We start from the raw sequence: 8152 nt of genomic DNA, 5'->3' as shown, positions 1-8152 counted from the left end.
AAACCGGAAACAGGAAGGGCTCCAGTCTCGCGTTCCAATTCATTAGTAAAAACATTCGCCCGAGGCTGTCCCGCCCCAAAAGGCGGGGTCTCTCTACAAGGTACCAGTATGGATGTCCCAAGATCTTGGCAGCCAACAGGGTGATGAGGATTACCGTGTGAGGTCCTGTCCATCGAGGTTAAAGACACCTAGGACTTAACTGTTTGAGGAGTACTCTGTCCCCTGGGGAGAACAGGGCAGGTTTAGGGGCATTAGGGTCCACTGGTGTGGTGGCAAGGAAACAACGGTCAGTGTGTGAACAGAAAAAGGACTTCAAAGGGGAGAGATAGGGTAGGTACCCTGCCAGTGGAAGAGTTTGGGCTGGGAGGTGATGGTTAAGGAGAAAGGCCTGCTATAAAGCAGCTCAAAAGGGCTCAGCCCATAGGGTAACATGGGGTGACCCCGAGGTGAGTCAGAGCAATGGGGAAAAGGGAGGACCAAGATAACCTGGAGAGATTGGTTAGTTGTTGTTTGATGAGTCCCATTGTCCAGGAGATGTTCTGATGAAGGAGGGTCATTTGTCTATCTGTTGCTTTCATTGGTTAATTAATAAAGAAACTGCTTGGCCTGATAGGACAGAACATAGGTGGGTGGAGTAGACAGAATAGAATGCTGAGAAGAAGGGAAGTGAGGTCAGGCTCCATGGAGCCAGCCGCCAGGTCAGACATGCTGAATTTTTCCTGGTAAGACACCACTTCATGGTGGTACACAGATTATTAGAAATGGGTTAAGCAAGATATGAGTGTTAACCAAGAAGAGGCTAGATATAATGGGCCAGGCAGTGTTTATATGAATACAGTTTGTGTGTTGTTATTTCCGGGGCTCAGCTAGCCTTGTGGAAGCTGGGTGGGATGAAAAGCAGGCCTGCCCTCCTTATCAGTACAATGTTGAGAGATTCTGACACCAGATCCATGATGCTGAGCCACCTAGCTCCTTTTCTATCTGAGAGAAATCTGGAAGAGAAAAGAGAACACAGGGAGGATTGGGAGGGCTATCCCAGTGCACAGAGGGTGTCCAGGAGTGGAGAGATGAGGTAGGAGTGGGAAGAGAAGGTTGGTAATGTGGAAGCTGACCTTGAACCTTTGAATTGGGAAGGTAGGGGAAAAAATGTTGCTCCACAGGAGGGGTTTGGGTAGTGTGAGCTTGAGGGAGTGGGGGAGGGCCCAGTGCCTCTGGCAGCATGGTGCTGTGAGACACTAAGGGAGGGGCAAGAGCGCAGGGCCCAAAAAACGTGGGCATATGTAAGCTGTGTCCATTTGTCCTGTCAGCAACAAAAATTTTCTAGGTCCCAGAAGACATTTGAAGGCAAATCTTAGTGAATAGGGAAATTAGTCACTTAGGACAGATTGCATTTAGGACAGGCCCAATTTAAAAGGATTTTTTAAGAGGCATCACAGGAACAACAGAGGATCTGGCTTTGAACTGCAAGAGCCCATTTTAAAGTCTATGTCCAGCCACATGACCTAAGTCCACTCCAACGTGTCCACCAAAATGGCTCTTAGGTTTAAATGGGGCCATGGAAATTGCATGCTTGGCCTCCCAAAACAAACAAATCTCCACCCCAGCCAAGGCCAGATGGCTGGTCTGACAGGTGCTGGTAATTGAACCCCTGGCGCAGGCCCGTGGCTTAAACAGGAATCTGAAAAATGACAAAAATAAGTATGAATAGGTCCCACCAAAACCCTATAGCATAGACAAGAAAAGGGACTTGTAATTCTTTTAGCCACCTGTAAGGCTGCACTTCCAAGTTCTAAGGCAGGCACATGTGGGCAGAACCTTGGGAACAGGACCCGAGTGACCTATGTGTGCACATGCATGGTTACCTCCACCCATGACTCAACTAACCCCCTCTGTGAGCATGCATGGGTCACCCACCATCTGCGTCATCAGCATCTGATGTGCTCACACAAAGCCCCTGTGCATCAGTGCAAGACATAGATAGTATCACCCATCATTAGCATCTGATGTAGACACGGCTTTCCCCCATGAGCATGTGCTAGGAAGTCTTTAAAAGCTAGCATGCCATCTTTACTCTCTCTCTCTTCGCACACCATTTCCTCTGGCCTGTGACCACATTCTTCTTTTAATAAACTCCTAAGTGAGTTTGTTTTTGTCTCATATCCTTTTTTCACTCTCATTGGACATTTCAGGACTCACCAAAGCACAGCCGCTGTAGCCCAGAAGCCGGGATAAGCATGTCGTGGAGAATTCAGATTGTAGACTAGGGGGCTATCAACACATGGTCTAGGACCATGTGAAAAGGGCTGCCCTATCTCGGTGGGACCTCCAAGATGTTAGGAATATTTCCTAACATGAGCTCTCTGCCAACACAAATTCCCAATCTAGCCAAATCAAAACAAACCAAATTAAGAAATATCCAGGTTTAATGGGAGTTCTGCACTCTCGGGTGGCCCCAAGGGGGAACCAGGAGGCTGCCAACATGACCACCAGAAGGAAGGAAAAGAGACCACATGTTCCTCTTTTGAGAGTTCGTTTAAATACTCCATGGGTGTGGTCCTGACCCCTCCCTGGTGGGGAGTCAGGACCTGGCCTGCTAGGATTTAAAGTCCATACCAATATAACTCTCAGGGTCAGGCCTGGGGGTTAGGATAAATGCGAAGGGCTAGGGTCTACACTCCCAACTTAACACTAGCTTTTGAGGATCCTGTTGTTATTGGATATATACCTTGCTCAGCCTAGATGTACTAGGGAGGGCCTTGGACCTTCTACAAAGCAAGTGCCTTACCCTCTCTTAGGATTATGTAAGGATGGAGTGGGAGGGTGTGTGGAGGGAATAGGAGGAGGGGAGGGAGTGGAAATTTGGATTGGTATTTTTAAAAATAAATCTGTAGGTTCATATTTTCCACATGGTGTGACAGCCAAGCTCTCAGACCATGGTTGGTATCCAAAGCAGTTACTATCCTGCCAGATAGCCTGCCACTACCTAAAAAAAGGTTCAGGATATACTTATCCTTCTCTTTTGTTATTATGTAGATTGCCTGGGAAGAAGTCTGAATTCCAACCTAGTGGCCAAGTTGCTGAAGTGACTGTAGTCCCACTACCCACCAGAAAGAGAATATTAATGAGCATCCACCTTAGTTTACCTTGAGGAATAAAAGGTGTTTAAATAATAAACGTGGGTGATCCTCAGGAATGAAGGAAGCCTGAGACTCCCTTACAATATTGCTGTGTGAACTGTGTCCTAATTTTTCCTGTGCATTCATGCTGATCCATAGAGGGAAAAGTAGTTTATGTTGTGGTATCAGACCCCAACATTAATCTAATAAATTAAAAAATGTCTTAGCTTTAAAAAAAAGTCAAAATTTTATTTGGAAGTGGAACTTGAATTATGTACTGCTTTGGAGAAGTGGGTTTGCTTTTGGTTCCACAAGGAACAAGAGGCTATGGATTTTTTCCAGGTTAAGATAGAGCAGGTTTGATGAAGCCAGACCTCATGAACCTTGACAAGTTTTGTCTTTCAATAAAGGTTACCACTAGTCCTCCTAGGACATGATCATTATTTCAAAATTTGATCAGGGACCCTACAGATACTTTGCCCATCAATATCAAGAAGCAATTTGGAGAAAACGATGTCCACATTTCCAATCATTTTGGGGTCATGAATGGTCTTTGGTTATTTTGTTATTCGTTACTATGGATATTGATATATTTAGGGGAATATAGGAATATAGGAAAAAGATAACCCTTATTCTCAGTCATTTTTATATTAACATGGATTTTGGTATACAAATATAAATTTAAAGTTAATTTTATACACTTTATATTTCTATGCTTGTTTCAAAATTGTATGGTGATACAAATTTAAGGTCAATTTTGTTAGACTATATGCATATTTCTCCTCTTGTATAAGGTATTATATTGATTTTCTTCATTTAAAATGAAATGTATAGCTACAAAATACAAATTAATAGTCATATCTAATCATCAAACTTAGAGTTATGTAGATAGGTTTTTTTAGATATGCCAAGATATAGTTCAAATGAATAGGTAATCTTCAAACACTTCAAAGACCTACAGAATATAACATTTTAAGAACTTAAACTTTCCTTGACAGTGACAGAAAGACATCTGTTTATGGCAGCACTGATTTCTTCAAGAGGATGATAGGCATAAAAGAAGTTCCTTATGGAGTTTGCTTTCAATGTAGCAAGGCTAAACATTTAGGCAAAAACTGCTCTTGCCTGGACTGTTTGACTGTGTGCTGTATAAACTGGACTTTTGGGACTCACAGGAAAAATGACTGCTGAATTTGCAAAAACAAGGTGGGGCAGTCCTTCAGGATTCCTGATTCAGTGAGAAATCTGACAGGTACTCTAGGCCGATAGGCTGAAGAAGGATGCCCCAACATTACAGAAGCACTTTGAGTGACTGTCCAGGGAGTCAGATGCCTCTGTCATTTCTAGAGTTTTGGTTGTTTTTCATACTGCGTTCAAAGTCAGGAAACAGAGAGATGAGCACTCAGTTTACTTTCTCCTTTTTATTCAGTTTAAAACCCAGTGTATTGAATGGTTCTGTCCACCTTTGGGATGGATTTCCCTATCTCAGTTAACCTAATATCAACATTCTCTCAAGACATTCTCAGATTCTTACCCTCTGAGTGATTCTGGGTCCTGTTAAATTAACAAACAACATTGATTCAGTTTTTGTTTGTGTTAGTTTGGGAGTGGTCCTACCTTGGCCTCATAGTTCAGCCTAACATTGAACTCATAATCATCATAACCATTATAAATGTTCTTAAGGTTTTTTTTTCTATTTAACCAATTCTCTTTGATTCCTTCCATTTTAAGTTAAAATTTCATATTAGAATTCAGAGAAATGGTTTTCCTTATAGCATTTCCATCAATATATTTTAATATACTTTCTTCCCTGCTCCCCTCTCTCCTGCTCTCTGGTGTGGGATTTCCCTCTGTATGCTGTGATTACCATTAATGAATAAAGAAACTGACTAGGCTTATTGATAGGACAGAATGTAGGAAAGCAGTAAAAACTAAGATGAAAGTTGGGAAAAAGGAGGAGGATTCAGAGAGAAGCCTTCTACCATTCTCTTTATGTCTTTTCCCTCTCTTCTTTCCAATATGTAACACTTGTCAAAGCCTCATTGGTTCAGCTACATTTTCTGCCTGTTTCTGAATCACCATTTTGACTATTGTTTCTCTGTTATACTCCATTATCTATTAGAACTTATATTTGAAAGAAAAGGTACCACCAGAAAGGAAAGAAGCCTAGTTAAATTATGGATGCCAACTACTTTGACTATTATGATGTTTTCAGTTCACTTTGGCATATTGTGGCAGGTATTTTTTTTCAATATTATTACCAGAAAGAAACAATCGTATGCTAAATACCCAGAGAAAAACCTTTCTGAGATTTCTTCTCTTTGATCCAGGCACCCAACTAAGAATAGGTAAGTTTAATCTGAGCATACTTACTAAAGCTGATTTTTGCAGTTGTGGTCACTTCAGCAAATCATGTCTCCATTCTATCTCGATTCTAGAATGTAGAATGTATTTCATCATCACTCCTAAAATTGCTACTGTTGAATGCTTCTAAATTAAATAGACCTGAAGCTCAATCAAGCAAAAACTTAGACCACTTAACCTCTAAGTCAACTCCCCAGCCCTTATGCACTTCAGCATATGGAAGAAAAGAGATGTTTGGGTTTGGGCTAACACTCAGGGAAGGAGTGTTGCCTAGTGTGCAAGAGTCTGGTATTCAATCCCAGAATGGGAGGACTTATAAATATTAGTAATATATATAATATATAATTTTAAATATATATTTGGCTTATCAAGAAGTACCTTCTCTGTGTAGATTTGGCTGTCCTGCAAATTGCTCCATTGCGGTGGGAAACCAATACTGTACACTGTAAAGATTTCTCACCCATATTGGTTTAATAAAACATTGATTGTCCAGCAGCCAGGTAGGAAGTGTGGGTGAGACAACCAGATTGAGAATTCTGGGAAGAGGAAAGATAGAGCATCAGTCATCAACCAGATACAGAAGATGCAAGATAAAAATACCCCATGGAGAAAGGGTACCAAGACATGTGCTTAAACATAGACAAAAATTATGGGTTAATTTAGTTTGCAATAGATAGTTAATTGGTGTGGAAAGTTCTTCTGTCTATGTGTTGCTTTGATTGGTTAATGAATAAAGAAACTGCTTTGGGCCTATAACAGAGCTATAGAAGAACAGATGTAGGTGGGGAAAACTAAATGGAATGGAGGGAGGAAGGAGGAGGAGTCAGGAGATGCCATGGATTCACCACCAGAGATAGATGTGCTGAAACTTTGCAGGTAGGGCATGACCTTGTGAAGATATACTGATTTCTAGAAATGGATTAAATTAATATGTAAGTTAGCCAATAATAAGTTAGAGCTGATGGGCCAAGCACTGATTTAATTAATACAAATCCTGTGTGGTTATTTTGGTTTGGGGCAGCGGGGATGAACAAGCTGTTCCTTATAAGTGTTAATAATAAGTCTAAGCAAATAGGTCAAGCAATATATAATTTATATAAGCCTCTATATATTTATTTGGTACTGAATGGCTGTGGAACCAGGTGCGACATAAACTTTTAACAACAAATGATGCCCAACATTTAGCATCTACATCCACATAAAACTTGAGAGAGCTTGGGAAGTGATTCTAGACACAAAAGAGTCAAGCATGGCTTCTTGGTAGCATAATTTTCTCAGGTGGGCTCTGTTAGAGGAAAGCAGAGGCATAGCTCCTTTAAGAGAGGCTTCCTGACTAAGGATTGGCAGTCAAAACCTAACATCCCTTTTAAGAAGTCTTGCCACCAAACACTTAAATAGTACTTATAGGAACTTAGCATCAGATTTTTTTGGTGGTGGCATGGACCTAAAAACTCTATAGAGTTCTGGCAATAAAGCGACTCCTGCCAGTACCTCTGCCATGAAGCTAGACTCTCAATAAGCTAAGGAATGGGGTAGAGCAAGCTGCCAAACTACAGCTTTAATCATAGTTATATCACTTTCAGATTAAATACTCATGTGCAAAGAAAAAGATAGATATATACACTAATGGCATATTCAGACAGAAATCAAAGCAAAAGACTTTAAATGGTTTACAGTGTGTTTAAAAATAAATGAAGCCTTGGGAGAGAAAAGAAAAAAGATAGAGAAGTCCTTAAAAAGAAATAAAGTAGAATGGCATGGTTGCACAACCTATAGATGATTTTACTCTTTTTCAAGGCATCATACCTATACAGCTCAAGAAACACTGTAATGTAAATTCCTAGTTCTTAAATGTTATTATTACAAACTATTTAGGATAATATAGATATGCAGGTTAATAGTTACCATGTAGTAATAGGAGTGGCAGGCCGCTTCCCGCCACCCGGCTAGCTTTACCTGAAATAATTACACAGAAACTCTATTCTTTTAAACACTGCCTGCCCCATTAGTTCCAGCTTCTCATTGGCTAGCTCTTACATATCGATCTAACCCATTTCTAATATCCCTGAAACACCACAAGGTGTCTTACCAGGGAAGATCTTAACCTGCATCTGTATCCGGTAGGAGAATCATGGCGACTCCTTGACTCAGCTTCTTTCTCCCAGCATTCTGTTCTGTTTACTCAGCCTACCTAATTTTATGTCCTATTAAAGGGCCAAGACAGTCTCTTTATTTAACCAATGAAATTAACACAAAACAGAAGACTCTCCCCTATCATTACCAGTTACAATCAAACTTGTAATCATGTTAGGCAGGTTTTCAAGGTCAAACAAAGAAATATTTTCAATAGAAAGATGGTTTTCAAACACTTTATAGCTCTACAAAATATTTTATTTAAGATGTTTTAATAACATAAGGATTTTTATGACAATGAGACATGACTGTTCCTGGCAGAACCAATATACCTCAGAGTAGATGATGGACATTGAAGAAAATCCTTATGGAATTTACTTTCTTGGTGGCAAAAATTAGCCACTGGGCAAGAAGCTTTCCTTGCCATGTGACTGAAAATGTGCTGTCCAAATTGGACAAGCACAACACACAAAAACACGATTTCTGAAATCTGACATGACAAGGTACAATATGTAACATGATTAATAAAAACCTAGAGA

This window comes from Microtus ochrogaster, assembly GCF_000317375.1.
Source record: "Microtus ochrogaster isolate Prairie Vole_2 chromosome 14 unlocalized genomic scaffold, MicOch1.0 chr14_random_2, whole genome shotgun sequence".
Classification (NCBI taxonomy): domain Eukaryota; kingdom Metazoa; phylum Chordata; class Mammalia; order Rodentia; family Cricetidae; genus Microtus; species Microtus ochrogaster.
The sequence above is the reverse complement of the archived record's forward strand: the minus strand, read 5'-3'. Positions refer to the sequence as shown.